This window comes from Pongo pygmaeus, chromosome 13 (genome assembly GCF_028885625.2).
Source record: "Pongo pygmaeus isolate AG05252 chromosome 13, NHGRI_mPonPyg2-v2.0_pri, whole genome shotgun sequence".
Lineage (NCBI taxonomy): Eukaryota > Metazoa > Chordata > Mammalia > Primates > Hominidae > Pongo > Pongo pygmaeus.
In genome coordinates, this window is record NC_072386.2 from 98,910,284 (window position 1) to 98,929,487 (window position 19,204).

Sequence of the window (19,204 nt, forward strand, 5' to 3'; positions counted from 1 at the left end):
TATTTAGCCTTCAAAATGAAGATCCTACCATTTACTGCAACACGGATGAATTTGGAAGACATTATGCTAGTTGAAGTAAGCTAGACATAGAAGAACAAACACTACATGATCCCACTTATATCAAGAATCAAAAATAGTCAAACTCAGAAGCAGAGAGTAAAATGGTGGTTTTCAGGGGCTGGAGGTAGGGGAAACTGGAGAGATGTTGGTCAAAGTATACATAGTTTCAGTTATGCAAGACAATTAATCCTAGAGAACTACTATGCAGCGGAGTGCATATAGTTAACAGTATTGTATTATATGCTTAAAATTATGTTTTATGTTTTTATCACACACACAAAAATAAAAAGAGGCCAGAGAGATAAAACTTTAGAGATGATGGTTATGTTAATGTTTATGGTGATGATTTTGCAGGTGTGTATGTACTTATCTTCAAACTCATCAAGGTGTATATATTAAATATGTACAGATTTGCATACATCAATCATACCTCAATTAAAACAAAAAGGTCTCAGCTGCAAAGAAGTGAGTCTGATCAAGATTCTGACTCCCATCTTATCAGTTGTGGTCCCTCATACACCCGTGGTGATGACCCCAGGATTCCATAGATAGATGGTGACCGTTTTACAAGCACTCCACCAGGGTCACAGGAGAACAAGAGGCTCAAGACGCTATGAGCCTGAGGACTTAGTGGCTGTTCTTCAAATACCCTACGGACACAGATAATTTAAGAGGGCTCCTTATTTAGGGCTCTCAAAACCTCTTACCAAATGTGAGCCATGCTGGATGTTTGAGATGGAATAAAAGGAGTGGATGTGGGACTATGGGACAAAGCCAAATTCCCAAGAAGAGAGCCAGAGCTGTGGCCGAGACCCAACCCTTGCCACTGGAATTCAAAGGCCAGTGGTTGAGCAATGCTTTCTTGGCTTATTCAAAAAGGTGGTGAAAGCTTGTTGCCAAAGTACCACCGTCAGCACCAACATCTTTACTATGATGCATTATTCACTTACTCCAGCTAGACCCTATTCAAAGCACACACTTTATACACAGAAACCCGTGAGGCGTGTATCATTTCCTCCATTTCACAGAGGAGGAGACTGAGCCCCTGAGAGTCTGGATGAATTGCCTAACATCACACAGCTATTAAGGGCAGCCCAGTACTCTCTAAGGGATGAAAACTGTGAATTGATATACACACCCAGAGCCTCCACCAGCAGCCATAAAGTTTGCAGCCAAGACAAAGTAAGTTATTTAACTGATTTTATAGCAGTTCTGCCTTGCTTCTATTATACTAACAACTGGGCATTGTCCTCTTTGTGTAGCTGTAAGGGCTGTTATATGGTAAAGCAATTAATTATCTGCCTTTTGATATTTTCTCTTTGCTCTAGGAAGCCAAAATTGTTTTCTCTTTTTTTTTTCAGTTCCACCTGTAGAGGAAATGTATGAAAAATCAGTTCTACTAGGTAACTCTATGATCCATAGACTGTAAAAAAAAAAAATTTATCTGGAATTCGCAAAATCTAGCATAATGTTTTACTATAGAACTAATGTGTTATCATTGGATCTAATCTGGCTGCCATTTATATCTCTTCAGAGAAGCAGACTTGTTTCTTGTTCTTGGTGAAATATGTCTTAAATTCTGATTGCACTGTGCTGTGTTGCATTCACCATTACATAGCTACAGGGAATGAAAATGAAAACAACCAATTTTCTTAATTAAAGAGTTCTAGTAAGACAAGCATTGCTCTATTCACCACTTTTCATTTCTCTTGGCAAATAGTAATGACAATAACAATAATACTTTGAATTTAGACAGTTCCTTTCTTCCAAGAAGTTCAAAGCTCTAATGTGTCATGAGAACAGACAGACAGGTAGTAGTAAACTTGGAAAGGAGAAATAAACGTTATGTGTGCCACATTAAAACACAAAAACAAAACCACAATTTATTTGATGAATATTTTTTTCTTCATATGGATGCAGTATGGTGTAAGAAAGAAAAAGAAAAACACATAGAACTTAGATGCAGATGTGTGTGAACCTCAGCCCTGCCACAAACTAGCTGCGGGCCCACCCTTAAACAACTTTCAGCCTTGCTAAGTCTCAAGATTCTCACCTATAACAGAGAAATAGTGAATATCTGTCTCATATGATTATCATTATGATAAAGTAAGTTATGTAAGGCACTTTATAGGTCACCAAGTCTCATAGCACAAATGTTAAATTATCGTTTTCTTACAATGCAAGTAGAAAAAGTTTCAAGCAAGCTAACTTGCATAGGTGCACATCATCCCATCATTCTCCACAACCCATCCTCAGCTTTTATTCTCCAATTCTTGCACTGGTACCTGGAATGTTCATCAATCTTTATTGAATTGGGATGAATTAAATTATATTAAATTTATATTCTTTACACAGACTCATAAAAACAACGGATATGGCAATGTGATGTCCCATACCTTTTAACTCTAGGAGATCAGCTTTATAACCCACATGAACAGAGGCAGCTCCAAATTGACTTAAGAATAAGGATTTAGGAGGCTAAAAATTCTTCAAATGTCTTTAGAATTCAATAGAACACTTGCTTTTAAATTCAATTAATTGAGAATCTTTAATGTTTTTAAGATATATTTTAATCATTCAAGAAAAAATAGGAATTTCAAAATAAATAAAGTTGGTACTTATTTTCCCAACTCCCAAATACTTTTAGGCTATTAAACTCTCATCCCTTTGGGGAAAAAAAAAGTTTTGCAACAGAATTTCAACAAGGGAAAATAATCACCTGCAAGTGTATATCATATTACCACTAAAAAGGGTTTCCACATCTCTTGTTTTGTTCTGTTTTGTTTTGTTTTGTTTGAAACCAAGTCTTGCTCTATCGCCCAGGCTGGAGTGCTGTGGCGCAATCTCAGCTCACTGCAACCTCAGCCTCCCAGGCTCAAGCGATTCTTGTACCTCAGCCTCCCAAGTAGCTGGGATTACAGGTATCTGCCACCACGCCCAGCTAATTTTTGTATTTTTAGTAGACACATTTTAGTTCCACCGTGGTGGCCAGGCTGGTCCTGAATTCCTGATCTAAGGTGATCCGCCCGCCCTGGCCTCCCAAAGTTCTGGGATTACAGATGTAAGCCAACATGCTGGCCTTCCACATCTCTTATCTAATTTGATCCTCATAGTAGTTTCCCATTCTACAGATGATGAGACTGAGTCATAGACCAATTATGTGACTTGATCATAAGCAATGAGGTTAGGACTAAAAACACAGTTCTTCATTGCCTGAAAATGACAATAACTCCAGGAATAGAAAAGTACCATGAAAGTACCCTCAGCTTTAAGCATTACACCAATAAATAAATGATTAGTTTGGCTGACTATATGAACAAAGGAAGAGTGGCTTCACCAACACTGCCAACAAAAACTGAATAGCACAGCCAGCCTTTTGAACTCGGCCTACTCAGTACCTCAGACGAAGTCTGGATGTAGGTTTAATAGTTATGGGTTGGTGGTGGAGGTTGATTGGGTTTTTTGGTTTGGTTTGGTTTTGATTTTGTTTTGTGGATTTGATTTTCTTTTCCCTAAAACTGAACTAACAATTATTTGACTAACTGACCAAATGAACTAGCTGTTTTGGCATCCAAAAGACATAACCTAAAAATAGAAAAGGAAAGAAAGAAATAGAAGAAATAATGGGGTTAAGATGAAAATATAATGGACATTAAAATCAGACAGCAAAAAAGAAACAATAAGGAAATAAAGCACATAGATATTGCCCCTAAAATAAGTATGTATTCCTAGAAAGCTGAAAAAAAGATAATTTTAAAGTATTTAGTCACTTTTATACTTTTTACTTAATTGTTTTTGTTTCTTTGGGGAGGGGAAACAATGATAAAATGGAAAATAAATTTTAAATACTCACCCAAGATGCTGATATAAAATGTATTATTTATTTTATATTTAAACACTTCTAAATGACTTTAGGATGGATTACGTATACTTTTTCCAAGTCCTTGATGAAAAGAGTAACTGCTTTGTGATTTATGTTTGTGTAAGTACAGTCTTCCACGTAGCAGGTCTGTTTAGAATAAACTTCAGGCTGGTAGCAAATCCTTCCTGGGCTTCCCTCTGGCTCCTAGCATATTTCTCTGTGCAATGTCACAGAAAGAGCCAGGCTGGAATAAGCGGCTGTCTCTTCCAAAGAAGCACTTATAAAAGTATATATACAACATGGACCGTCATGACTATCAGCAGCCTTCCTACAAAAGATGCAAAACTTCCTTATAGAAAAATCTACCACACATTGAGAGCTTTGTGTTAGTCAGATACAATGCAAAGTCCTGAATATAATTTTTATTTTTATATAACCTTACAACAACCTCTGCGACTAGGTATTCATATTCTCACTTGACAGTGGAGGAAATTGAAACTAAAAGAAGTTCAGTAAGCAGCCTGTGATCAGAGGGCACACAAGTGTTGGAATTGGGATATAAACCCAAGTGTTCCAAGTTCCAAAGCCATTTTGGATGTGGCCACTGCTTTAGAAGCGAAGAGCATGGTCATGCCACTGTCATCTGCAGGCACACCACCAGGGCCAAAGTCCAACAATCCCGGATGTCAGTTTTCATGGAATTGGACTTGATCCTAGGAGAGAGCTTATTGAGTTCCAAAGAATGGCAGATAGGCATGTACTTCAGAATAGTCATCTACTTTGTAATCACTCTCCCAGCATCATTTTAATGTCACTCTCTTCTCTATTTCTGCCTTTAGTTTTTATACTAAAAGGCTAAACCAAAATATACGGTGTTATCTTGCAGGGAGACAGTGTGGGAAGGCAGTAAGAACGTGCACTCACTCTGTGGAAAGTAATAAGGATAACAACAGTAACTAGCTGTGAGGCACTGTGCTGGGGCGTCATTGACGCATTCTCTTCTAATCTTCAGCTATTCTGTGGTATATTTATCATCTCCTCACATAACAGATTAGGAACTTGAGCTTGGAGGAACTTCCGGAGTTTGGCTCCAGGCTCCTTCACTCACTCCCCGAATGACCTTGAGCAGCTTGGTCAAGCTACTCAACCTCCTGAAGCCTCAGTGTATCATCTATACCAAACTCTTGGAACTACTGCAAATATATAGAGTAATCTTGACACACAAAGGCTGTTTGTCTTACTCCGTTCAATATATCTTTTCAACATCTAACAGAGTTCCTTAAAGTAGTAGTGAGGTAGGAGACCAGCAGGACTTTTTTTCTTGGTCCAGACAGGATGAAGTGGAAAAAACAGCCAGAACAAGCAGGTGGCACTGAAAGAGATTGCTAGTTGCCCTCATTGCTCATTAGCATAATATATTCCTACCAGTGCCATGACAGTTTACAAATGCCATGGCAATGACCCGAAGGTTACCTCCTGTTTCCATGACAATGACTTGAAAGTTACTCCTCTTCTAGAAAGTTCTGCATAAACGACTCCTTGATTTGCATGTAATTAAAAATTAGTATAAATCCAGCTAGCCAATAGCACGAGTGCTAACTCTGGGCACATGGCCTTGAGTTAGCCATTATCCACAAAGAGCAACTCCAATTCAATAAGAGATTGCTGTCTAACACCACTGGCTTGCCCTTTGGTTCTTTCCTGGGCAAGCCAAGAACCCTCCGCAGCTAAGCCCCAGTACTGGAGCTCACTCGCCTGCCTGCATCAGCAAAATTTGGTTATGGTTTAATTTGGTGTTGATATAGAGATTAGTTGATAGAAAGATGGAATGGTGTTGAAAGGATGATATGAAATGAACATTTGTGGATTAAATTCTCAGGAAGCAGGAGAGCCTGTCAGGCCTGTTGAAGAAGGAGCCCTGTGCACTGTGGCGCTCATCTTCTCTGCCTTCAGCCTGCTTATCTGAGATCTGAATTTAACTGCAGGTCGTTGGAGACAGGAGAGAGGAGGCTGGAAGAGCTCCTCCCCAACTGACTTCCCTCCATTAGTTAAAGTGTAAAACTCCTCCATTGTATGACCCCATTATGTTTTCTCCACTTCATGTAGTAACATGACCTGCAAAACCTGATGTGTTGTCCATTCCAGACCAATAGCTTTCTATGACTCAAACCCCCCTTGATATTTCAAACCTCTGTTGATTCCATTCCCTCACTTAGAATGCCCTTCCACCATTTCTTCTTGCCAAACTTCCAGATCCTCCTAGAACTCAAATGGCATTTCTTTTCAGGACCTTCTTGGATTTTAGCACAGTTAACTAGATCAACCCAGCACAGTCTACATGGTGTCACACTAGATATAAATGTATGCCCCATACAACACACACAAGGAAGTAATTTTGCCTTATTCCTCTCTGTATCCACAGCAAATGCCCCAGAGTCTGGCCCAGGATACTTCTTGTACAGCTGAAAAAAAATAAAATGGGGTGTGACAAGAGTTCCCTTATCCTTGACCTCCTCAGTAGACCATAAAGCAAGTGTATGTTTCCCAGGGGACTGCCTTTATCCTCGTCTCCCTTTCAATTTCTGCTTTAAGTATTAACAAACTCAACACAGCTGTGGTTTGCCTTCCACGGCAATGGAAACTAGATTGGGTTAAAATTGTTTTAATAGTGAAAATAGGAAGAATACTGGTGAGTCATCCTCCTTAGTCACCATGGGGCCAAAGTTTAGGACAAACCAAGAGGCAACTCTGCCCTTAACCACATCTGAAATGGAAAATGTCCACTGGCTCTCACCCCCACCATCCTTTACCATGATTCTTGGACTGGATTTCATAGGAAGTGTTGTAGAGCTGTTTTCCTTCCGCACCGAGGTGAAGCATGGGTGGAATGTACCACAGTGATGAAAAGGCAAGCAGTGAGGGTGCAACACAAGGTCCTAGAGTCACAGCCCTATTGTCAGCTGTTTTTTCCTGGTGTTTCTGTGGCCTGTCTCTAAAGGTACCAAATGCTTAGAAGGCAGAGTTGTAACCAGCAACATTATTGTGTACACATATCTGTCCCCTTTCTCCCTGCAACAAGAGCAGAGAAATGCTAAAATTAAGACAAACGAATTGGTACACTCTCATGAGTCAACATGTATTTATTGAGGGCCTATTATGAGCCAGGAGTTAGGCATAGAGGATACCATGGTAAGCAAATATATCCACAGCCCCTACCATCATGGCAAATAGCATTGGCATGAGTAGCGTGAACCCTGGAACCAAATCACCCATCTGACCTGATTATCAACTCTGCCATCTGTAATCCACATAACCTTGAATAAATGGATTAACCTCTCTATGCTTCAGTTTCCTCATCTGTAAAATGGGAAGGATAATAATAAATATCTACCGTTTAGAGTTATTATAAACACTAAATAACACACATAAAGCTCCTGAAAAATAGTAAACTCTCAGTAAATTTTAGCCATTTGCATTTTAGTGAAGGACACAAACAGTAACCAAAATGACATCGAAAGAAACCAACATGATTATAAATGAGCTACAAGTGGTATGATAGTGAAGGTGAACACTAGGCATGCCTATATGAGACTAGTGATCAAAGAAGGCTTCCCTGGGGAAGTATATTGAAAAGGTGGGGGGGGAGGAGCCAAGATGGCCAAATAGGAACAGCTCCAGTCTACAGCTCCCAGCGTGAGCGACGCAGAAGACGGGTGATTTCTGCATTTCCATCTCAGGTACCCTGTTCATCTCACTAGGGAGTGCCAGACAGTGGGCACAGGTCAGTGGGTGAGCGCACCATGCGCCAGCCGAAGCAGGGGCGAGGCATTGCCTCACTCGGGAAGCGCAAGGGGTCAGGGAGTTCCCTTTCCAGGGGTGACAGACAGCACCTGGAAAATCGGGCCACTCCCACCCGAATACTGTTCTTTTCCGAGGGGCTTAGGAAACGGTGCACCAGGAGATTATAGCCCGCAACTGGCTCAGAGGGTCCTACGCCCACGGAGTCTCGCTGATTGCTAGCACAGCAGTCTGAGATCAAACAGCAAGGCGGCAGTGAGGCTGGGGGAGGGGCGCCCGCCATTGCCCAGGCTCGCTTAGGTAAACAAAGCAGCCAGGAAGCTTGAACTGGGTGGAGACCACCACAGCTCAAGGAGGCCTGCCTGCCTCTGTAGGCTCCACCTCTGGGGGCAGGGCACAGACAAACAAAAAGACAGCAGTAACCTCTGCAGATTTAAATGTCCCTGTCCGACAGCTTTGAGGAGAGCAGTGGTTCTCCCAGCACGCAGCTGGAGATCTGACAACGGGCAGACTGCCTCCTCAAGTGGGTCCCTGACCCCTGACCCCTGAGCAGCCTAATTGGGAGGCACCCCCCAGCAGGGGCAGACTGACACCTCACATGGCCAGCCGGGTACTCCAACAGACCTGCAGCTGAGGGTCCTGTCTGTTAGAAGGAAAACTAACAGAAAGGACATCCACACCAAAAACCCATCTGTACATCACCATCATCAAAGACCAAAAGTAGATAAAACCACAAAGATGGGGAAAAAACAGAGCAGAAAAACTGGAAACTCTAAAAAGCAGAGTGCCTCTCCTCCTCCAAAGGAACGCGGTTCCTCACCAGCAACGGAGCAAAGCTGGACAGAGAATGACTTTGACGAGCTGAGAGAAGAAGGCTTCAGACGATCAAATTACTCCAAGCTACGGGAGGATATTCAAACCAAAGGCAAAGAAGTTGAAAACTTTGAAAAAAATTTAGAAGAATGTATAACTAGAATAACCAATACAGAGAAGTGCTTAAAGGAGCTGATGGAGCTGAAAACCAAGGCTCGAGAACTACGTGAAGAATGCAGAAGCCTCAGGAGCTGATGCGAACAAATGGAAGAAAGGGTATCAGCCATGGAAGATGAAATGAATGAAATGAAGTGAGAAGGGAAGTTTAGAGAAAAAAGAATAAAAAGAAATGAGCAAAGCCTCCAAGAAATGTGGGACTATGTGAAAAGACCAAATCTACGTCTGATTGGTGTACCTGAAAGTGACGGGGAGAATGGAAACAAGTTGGAAAACACTCTGCAGGATATTATCCAGGAGAACTTCCCCAATCTAGCAAGGCAGGCCAACATTCAGATTCAGGAAACACAGAGAACGCCACAAAGATACTCCTCAAGAAGAGCAACTCCAAGACACATAATTGTCAGATTCACCAAAGTTGAAATGAAGGGAAAAATGTTAAGTGCAGCCAGAGAGAAAGGTTGGGTTACCCTCAAAGGGAAGCCTATCAGACTAACAGCAGATCTCTCGGCAGAAACCCTACAAGCCAGAAGAGAGTGGGGGCCAATATTCAACATTCTTAAAGAAAAGAATTTCAACCCAGAATTTCATATCCAGCCAAACTAAGCTTCATAAGTGAAGGAGAAATAAAATACTTCACAGACAAGCAAATGCTGAGAGATTTTGTCACCACCAGACCTGCCCTAAAAGAGCTCCTGAAGGAAGCACTAAACATGGAAAGGCACAACCGGTACCAGCCACTGCAAAATCACGCCAAAATGTAAAGACCATCGAGACTGGGAAGAGACTGCATCAACTAACGAGCAAAATAACCAGCTAACATCATAACGACAGGATCAGATTCACACATAACAATATTAATTTTAAATGTAAATGGAATAAATGCTCCAATTAAAAGACACAGACTGGCAAATTGGATAAAGACTCAAGACCCATCAGTGTGTTGTATTCAGGAAACCCATCTCACGTGCAGAGACACACATAGGCTCAAAATAAAAGGATGGAGGAAGATCTACCAAGCAAATGGAAAACAAAAAAAGGCAGGGGTTGCAATCCTAGTCTCTGATAAAACAGACTTTAAACCAACAAAGATCAAAAGAGACAAAGAAGGCCATTACATAATGGTAAAGGGATTAATTCAACAAGAAGAGCTAACTATCCTAAATATATATGCACCCAATACAGGAGCACCCAGATTCATAAAGCAAGTCCTGAGTGACCTACAAAGAGACTTAGACTCCCACACATTAATAATGGGAGACTTTAACACCCCACTGTCAACATTAGACAGATCAACGAGACAGAAAGTCAACAAGGATACCCAGGAATTGAACTCAGCTCTGCACCAAGCGGACCTAATAGACATCTACAGAACTCTCCACCCCAAATCAACAGAATATACATTTTTTTCAGCACCACACCACACCTATTCCAAAATTGACCATATCCTTGGAAGTAAAGCTCTCCTCAATAAATGTAAAAGAACAGAAATTGTAACAAACTGTCTCTCAGATCACAGTGCAATCAAGCTAGAACTCAGGATTAAGAATCTCACTCAAAACCGCTCAACTACGTGGAAACTGAACAACCTGCTCCTGAATGACTACTGGGTACATAACGAAATGAAGGCAGAAATAAAGATGTTCTTTGAAACCAACGAGAACCAAGACACAACATACCAGAATCTCTGGGATGCATTCAAAGCAGTGTGTAGAGGGAAATTTATAGCACTAAATGCCCACAAGAGAAAGCAGGAAAGATCCAAAATTGACACCCTAACATCACAATTAAAAGAACTAGAAAAGCAAGAGCAAACACATTCAAAAGCTAGCAGAAGGCAAGAAATAACTAAAATCAGAGCAGAACTGAAGGAAATAGAGACACAAAAAACCCTTCAAAAAATAAATGAATCCAGGAGCTGGTTTTTTGAAAGGATCAACAAAATTGATAGACCGCTAGCAAGATTAATAAAGAAAAAAAGAGAGAAGAATCAAATAGATGCAATAAAAAATGATAAAGGGGATATCACCACCGATCCCACAGAAATACAAACTACCATCAGAGAATATTACAAACACCTCTATGCAAATAAACTAGAAAATCTAGAAGAAATGGATAAATTCCTCAACACATACACCCTCCCAAGACTAAACCAAGAAGAAGTTCAATCTCTGAATAGACCAATAACAGGAGCTGAAATTATGGCAATAATCAATAGCTTACCAACCAAAAAAAGTCCAGGACCAGATGGGTTCACAGCCAAATTCTACCAGAGGTACAAGGAGGAGCTGGTACCATTCCTTCTGAAACTATTCCAATCAATAGAAAAAGAGGGAATCCTCCCTAACTCATTTTATGAGGCCAGCATCATCCTGATACCAAAGCCTGGCAGAGACACAACAAAAAAAGAGAATTTTAGACCAATATCCTTGATGAACATTGATGCAAAAATCCTCAATAAAATACTGGCAAACAGAATCCAGCAGCACATCAAAAAGCTTATCCACCATGATCAAGTGGGCTTCATCCCTGGGATGCAAGGCTGGTTCAATATACGCAAATCAATAAATGTAATCCAGCATATAAACAGAACCAAAGACAAAAACCACATGATTATCTCAATAGATGCAGAAAAGGCCTTTGACAAAATTCAACAACCCTTCATGCTAAAAACTCTCAATAAATTAGGAATTGATGGGACGTATCTCAAAATAATAAGAGCTATTTATGACAAACCCACAGCCAATATCATACTGAATGGGCAAAAACTGAAAGCATTCCCTTTGAAAACTGGCACAAGACAGGGATGCCCTCTCTCACCACTTCTATTCAACATAGTGTTGGAAGTTCTGGCCAGGGCAATTAGGCAGGAGAAGGAAATCAAGGGTATTCAATTAGGAAAAGAGGAAGTCAAATTGTCCCTGTTTGCAGATGACATGATAGTATATCTAGAAAACCCCATTGTCTCAGCCCAAAATCTCCTTAAGCTGATAAGCAACTTCAGCAAAGTCTCAGGATACAAAATCAATGTGCAAAAATCACAAGCATTCTTATACATCAATAACAGACAAACAGAGAGCCAAATCATGAGTGAACTCCCATTCACAATTGCTTCAAAGAGAATAAAATACCTAGGAATCCAACTTACAAGGGATGTCAAAGACCTCTTCAAGGAGAACTACAAACCACTGCTCAAGGAAATAAAAGAGGATACAAACAAATGGAAGAACATTCCATGCTCATGGGTAGGAAGAATCAATATCATGAAAATGGCCATCCTTCCCAAGGTAATTTACAGATTCAATGCCATCCCCATCAAGCTACCAATGACTTTCTTCACAGAATTGGAAAAAACTACTTTAAAGTTCATATGGAACCAAAAAAGAGCCCGCATCGCCAAGTCAATCCTAAGCCAAAAGAACAAAGCTGGAGGCATCACGCTACCTGACTTCAAACTATACTACAAGGCTACAGTAACCAAAACAGCATGGTACTGGTACCAAAACAGAGATATAGATCAATGGAACAGAACAGAGCCGTCAGAAATAATGCCACATATCTACAACCATCTGATCTTTGACAAACCTGAGAAAAACAAGAAATGGGGAAAGGATTCCCTATTTAATAAATGGTGCTGGGAAAACTGGCTAGCCATATGTAGAAAGCTGAAACTGGATCCCTTCCTTACACCTTATACAAAAATCAATTCAAGATGGATTAAAGACTTAAATGTTAGACCTAAAACCATAAAAACCCTAGAAGAAAACCTAGGCATTACCATTGAGGACATAGGCGTGGGCAAGGACTTCATGTCTAAAACACCAAAAGCAATGGCAACAAAAGCCAAAATTGACAAATGGGATCTAATTAAACTAAAGAGCTTCTGCACAGCAAAGGAAACTACCATCAGAGTGAACAGGCAACCTACAAAATGGGAGAAAATTTTCACAACCTACTCATCTGACAAAGGGCTAATATCCAGAATCTACAATGAACTCCAACAAATTTACAAGAAAAAAACAAACAACCCCATCAAAAAGTGGGCGAAGGACATGAACAGACACTTCTCAAAAGAAGACATTTATGCAGCCAAAAGACACATGAAAAAATGCTCACCATCACTGGCCATCAGAGAAATGCAAATCAAAACCACAATGAGATACCATCTCACACCAGTTAGAATGGCGATCATTAAAAAGTCAGGAAACAACAGGTGCTGGAGAGGATGTGGAGAAACAGGAACACTTTTACACTGTTGGTGGGACTGTAAACTAGTTCAACCATTGTGGAAGTCAGTGTGGCGATTCCTCAGGGATCTAGAACTAGAAATTCCATTCGACCCAGCCATCCCATTACTGGGTATATACCCAAAGGACTATAAATCATGCTGCTATAAAGACACATGCACACGTATGTTTATTGCGGCATTATTCACAATAGCAAAGACTTGGAACCAACCCAAATGTCCAACAATGATAGACTGGATTAAGAAAATGTGGCACATCTACACCATGGAATACTATGCAGCCATAAGAAATGATGAGTTCATGTCCTTTGTAGGGACATGGATGAAATTGGAAATCATCATTCTCAGTAAACTATCACAAGAACAAAAAACCAAACACCGCATATTCTCACTCATAGGTGGGAATTGAACAATGAGAACACATGGACACAGGAAGGGGAACATCACACTTCAGGGACTGTTGTGGGTTGGGGGGAGGGGGGAGGGATAACATTGGGAGATATACCTAATGCTAGATGACGAGTTGGTGGGTGCAGTGCACCAGCATGGCACATGTATACATATGTAACTTACTGCACATTGGGCACATGTACCATAAAACCTAAAGTATAATAATAATAATAATAATAATAATAATTATTATAATAAAAGAAAAAAAAAGAAAAAGAAAGAAAATGTGGCACTTATACACCATGGAATACTATGCAGCCATAAAAAATGATGAGTTCATGTCCTTTGTAGGGACATGGATGAAATTGGAAATCATCATTCTCAGTAAACTATCGCAAGAACAAAAAACCAAACACCGCGTATTCTCACTCACAGGTGGGAATTGAACAATGAGAACACATGGACACAGGAAGGGGAACATCACACTTCGGGGACTGTTGTGGGGTGGGGGGAGGGGGGAGGGATAGCATTGGGAGATATACCTAATGCTAGATGACGAGTTAGTGGGTGCAGCGCACCAGCATGGCACATGTATACATATGTAACTAACCTGCACATTGCGCACATGTACCATAAAACCTAAAGTATAATAATAAAAAAAAATTAAATTAAATTAAATTAAAAAAAAAAAAAGAAAAGGTGGGGTAGGAGTTGTTTAAGGCAGAAGCTCTGTGGTGAAGAATACAGAGCACATTCCAGAAACTGGAAAAGCAAGGGAGCATCTCCCACAAAGTTTAAGGAGCCTGCTCCAACATGACATGAACAGGTGAGCTCACATTGGATGGAAAGAGCACCCACACAGCACACTCAGAGGGAGTCCGCAAAGGATGCACAGTTGGCCCAGGTGCAGGTCTCCATGCTCCTCTACAACACAGGGCCCAATTTTCCACCCTAGACTCTGAGTGGTTTGGAATTATCACTGGAACCTTTGCGCAAAAACTGTTCAATGCTATTTTAGTGTGTTAGAGTATCTGTATGTGTTTCACAGAGTAAGAGAAAGGCAGGTGCCTGAGTAAGGAGGAAATAGTCTGATCTCACTCTCCCTGCCCATAATTGGCCACTCCTTGCCTATGGCCATCACTTTCCCTATGGGCCCCTGAGGGAGAGACTCACTCATAGACAACTCTACTCCAGTGTGTTATGGGACTTGAGGAGACCATTTTCCCCTTTGAGAACTGAGTTTTGAGGCCTGGCCCAGTAACTCACACCCATAATCCCAGCACTTCAGGAGGCTAAGGCAGGAGGATTGCTTGAGGCCAGGAGTTCAAGACCAGCCTGGGCAACATAGTGTGGCCCTGTATTTACTAAAAATAAAAAAAAAAAATTAGCCAGACATGATGGCACATGACTGTAGTACCAGATACTCCTGAGGCTAAGGCAGGAGGATGGCTTGAACCCAGAAATGGTGACTGAAGTGAGCTGTGATTGCACCACTGCACCCCAGCCTGGGTGACAGAGCAAGACCCTGTCTCAAAAAAGGAAATAAGAAGAAGAAGATGAATTGAATCAGGTAAAGTCAAAGACCTTGTGTAAAGCCCCAGTTCCATTCACTATTCGTGACACAGCTCACTGTCCTATTTTTCTACCTTTTCTGCTTTAGATTCACAGATCGCCAGATGTGGAAACCACCTTCATTTTACTTAGTGGATATGAGGTGAATAACGTGCCAAGATTGGAAGAGGGAGAGGAGGAGAGAGAGTTTGGGCTACTAATCAGGACGGATCAGCTGAGGCCCTGTGCAAAATTAAAATGCGAGACCCCTTAAAAAGTCAAGAATTTCATGACGGCAAAAATACAGCATTCAGTCAAACACAGAGCCCTCTGAGCACAATCTCAGTGCAACTGCAGGGTCACACACCCATGCAGCGTCCTGGCTCTGGATCTAATGCCCTTTCCTCTGTTACCTGCTGACTTCTCCTTTCTCCTTGTTCCCCTTCCCAGCCTCCATAAATTCTAAGTAACAAAGAAATAAATGCTATATTTAAGTTTGAAAGACTGATTGGATTTATGAGATAAAACTATGCAATCTCTGGGGAAAAAAATGAAAAAGAATTGAAGAACTTCTTCTCTTTTATTTTAATTTTTTTTTTTTTTTACCCTCTTCAAAGTTCTGTTTACTTCCAAGAAATGGCCATGTGAGCAGAAAAAAAAAAGGCCAGGATACAAAATTCAGTAGGTTGGATATTTGGGAGTAAATCACACATTGAATTTTCTAGATAAAAGTCAGCAAGTCCCTATGTGAACAACAGAGAATACCCCGGGCCCCAGAGAACAGCTCTGGACAGTTCCTATTTCGGGATTCCTGAGTGGGTTACTAATAAAGACCACCCACATTCAACAAGACAAAGTGAGATGGGGTCAATACAAAGCCCTGCCACTGGGTGGGTCACAGCCCTGATGGAACCAGCTGAGCTGAAAAAGGCCAGGTTGAGAGGGGCTGGTTGACATGATGCTTGTCATGGGGCAAAGGTCTCACAGGCCTGGCAAATAAAGTTAAAGGTACCACAGCTGGCTGTATCAACAAAGGTATAAAGGCCAGGGCATGGAAGGTGAAATTCTGTTCCATGTGAGCGTTAAGAATGCGGAGCTGTGGGTAGGATGTTCTCTGCTTTAAGTCCTTCACCATAAGTGGTAAAGGGTAAGAACACGGAGAAGTGTTGCAGGTCAGGATGGAGGAAGATCTCAAAATGGCACCACCCATGGAAGAAGCTCCCCATCTGAAGAAGAGCAATCTCAAGGAAGTCCTGGGCGGCTTTGAAAGGCTGTCAGGAGGAAGCTGGATTCAGCATACTCTGTGTAGCTCGGGAAATCAAGAGATGTGGGTGGGTGAATGGGATACACAGGAAGACAGGACGGGGACCTGTTCCTGCAAGTGGACACAATGGGAACCTGTCCACGCTGTATCAAATGCAGAGTTCTGCTGGATGGGACCCCTGGGTCCTCTTCAAAGTCTATGAACTCCTGGGAATCAAACACAAGAAAAGAGAGGGGATGTCTTGAGTCTTGAGGTGACCTACTTCACAATCAAAAGCAATGTATCTTAAAGATTTTATAGTGTCAAGGATGAAAAGGGGGAGGGGAGCACAACATCACGAAAGGGTTAACTGGAAGAACACAGGTTGGACACTTTACAAATTGAGAGAAGAGGTGCCCAGACACTGCTGCAGGCACACGATAGGTACTTGCTAGGACCAGGGCCAGGACAGACTGTTGGCTTAACACCGAGTCATCCTCAGGTTACCTAAGGCCGCCCTGGAATGAGGGAGTGGTGGCTGTTCTCCAAAGACATTTGTGTTGACCAGTCTTGAGCACAGATAATCATCAGCAGCATCTTTTGGCTGTGATAAGAGAGAAATTTTTAAAAAGCTGTCTGTGTGTCTGCATGTTTTTTTGTTTTGGTTTGGTTTGTTTTTTTGCAAAACCTGGGTCCTGTGGCCTTTTGCAATCACGTAGTGCCTTTGTCAAGCCAGTCTGATTCCTTGTTTGTTTTCTTTGGATTACTCCACCCTGCTGTGGGAAAATTAACTCTTTGGCATGCCCACACGTATACATCCATGTAGACATCCACCCCCAGCAACGCATCCTCAGGAGCCTCACCAAGGCTACCAGGTTAAAGGAAGAGCTTAAAGTCCAATTAAAGTCTAATGAGCTCTGCTAATTGAGATTATTCTTGCAAATTGGTTAAAATTCTAATGAGCTGGCCTTAAACGGAACCTCCAGTGGATGTTTACTCTGGCTCTGCCCCAGCAAATTTGTAAGACAAATGCAATATCCCTGTCCTCGCCAGCCTCAGTGAGAACGGGGGACAACATTACTGAATGCCAGATAGTCACAAGCATTAATCATCATCTTAGACTGCTAAAATGCTGTCAGCTACTGATACAAAAACTGATATTGAACACAATGGGTGTTTTCTAGGAAAAATGCATCTGCCATCTGCTAGGCACTGAGCTAGGGGCTTTTGGAACTTAGAGCACACTCAGATAGACACTTGCCTGATTTGATCAGAATTCCCACAGTAATCCTGTGTTGGGGAAAAGGGAGTCAAGAAAGAGGGATAGCGGGAGGTAGGGGGGAGGGAGGGAGAGTTAGCCAACTATTCTTTCTGCTCCAGATAGCAACATCCTTACAGCAAGATTTGGAGTTCATTCACTTTAGATTGCTAGCTACAATATTACAGAGGATTTACAAACAGAGATTATAAATGAATTACGTCAATTAAATATATGCATGCGTGTTTTAATCTAGCAGTAGTCTCCAGTGGAGGAAACAAAAGAGTCTCATTGAATCATGGCCTTTGGAGTCCCAGACAAGGAATGAGTTAAGTACTCACTGCTCTATCCCCTAAGTCTACAGGAGACACAAGACATCAAGCATCACGTGATGTTTCTTTTGAAGGCTCTCTCACTCAGATTGAGATGAGAAAAAAAGCACCAGGGAATGAAGACATCTTTCTCCACAGAATATGTCACTCTCCTGGGGGTTCAGCCTCCAGCTCTGACGTAGCTTAGAAGCGGGTATTTGATTAATGCTGGCAGAACCAGACCTGCAGTCTCTCAGTAGGTCTGGCGAGGTGGCCCAGTACCTTGCTTTGGGATGTGAACCAATTGTGCTTTTCTCCTCCTTTGGGATTTTTGCTGAAATTCCAAGGAAAGTGGGAGAACCATGTTTAATATCATGTCACATAGAATTATGACCCTCTTAGTCAGAAATCCTAAGTGCAACCAAGTGAATCCCTCCATCTAATTTAGGCAGAAAAGAGATCTGTTGAAGTAGTACACAGAAACTCTGAAGAGAGCTGAGAATTCAGTCTGGAGTCTACACGGCCAGGAGCAACACCCAAACCACTACCAAACTAGATCTCAGACTCTTTCCAGAGAAGATGGAGTAGAATTTGTAGTGTAAAATATCTCAGATATATAAGAAGAGTATATTAAAAGTTTATGAGCAGTCACAAACAGGGCAATTTTCTTTCCATTCAGTTTAACTGATAAGACACTTAGGGATAAAAGTTTCCAAGACGGAGCCAGAATTTACCTATTCCAGCCTCTAAAACTATCCTATTTCCACACCACACTGCTGTGGGAAAATTAACACTGGCATGTCCACATGTATACATGCCACCTATAGAAAACGAAGCAGCTCTCAACGAAGTCATGTCTTTGACATATTCATTGTCCTTCTAGATTCTAGAAACGTAGTAACCTGTTTTTTTTTTTTTAAAAAAAAGCCCTAAACTTTATTCTTGAAGTAGAGTTTCTAAAATGAACCCTATTTTATCTTTGCTAAAATAGTTTTAACAGCAGTCTCCCCCTGAAATGAACTTTTTTTCAGTTATCCCTTTTCTTATGATTATTTCACTGAAAATGAATTTAAGATCATTAAAGCAGATATCTAGATACATTTTTACTAAGCTTCATATTCATCAAAAACAAAGCTCTGTACATGGATAAAGTAATTTTTCCTATACACAGATAATTACTACAGCAATTAAATTGAAGTAAGTGTGGTGAAAGAGAAGCATGGTTTAAATGCTGCAGGAGTGTAGGCCTGAGAGATCATCTGACTGAAGAAAGAATAGAAGGTTTCAAACAACAGGTATTATCCATGCTGACCTTAAAAGACACATAGGATTTCAACAGGAGAAAGGGATTAAGGGAATTCCAAGTAGAGGGAGAAGTGTGAACCCGATAAGAAGCCAAATGGTGGATAAAGACGCACAATAGAGAAAAGGACTGGAAATAGTAATAGAAGGTCTTGAATACCAAGCTAACAAGTTTGACCTCATTCAGTAAACA

At 41.2% G+C, this 19,204-nt stretch overlaps 1 long non-coding RNA gene across 1 annotated transcript; it reads left to right on the forward strand.

Moving 5' to 3' along the window:
• The first annotated feature begins 1,017 nt into the window (after positions 1-1,017).
• Positions 1,018-15,396, forward strand: LOC134737924 (uncharacterized). The gene is made up of 2 exons (XR_010123359.1): positions 1,018-1,242; positions 15,007-15,396. It is a non-coding gene; the product is annotated as an uncharacterized LOC134737924 (long non-coding RNA).
• The last annotated feature ends 3,808 nt before the right edge of the window (positions 15,397-19,204 follow it).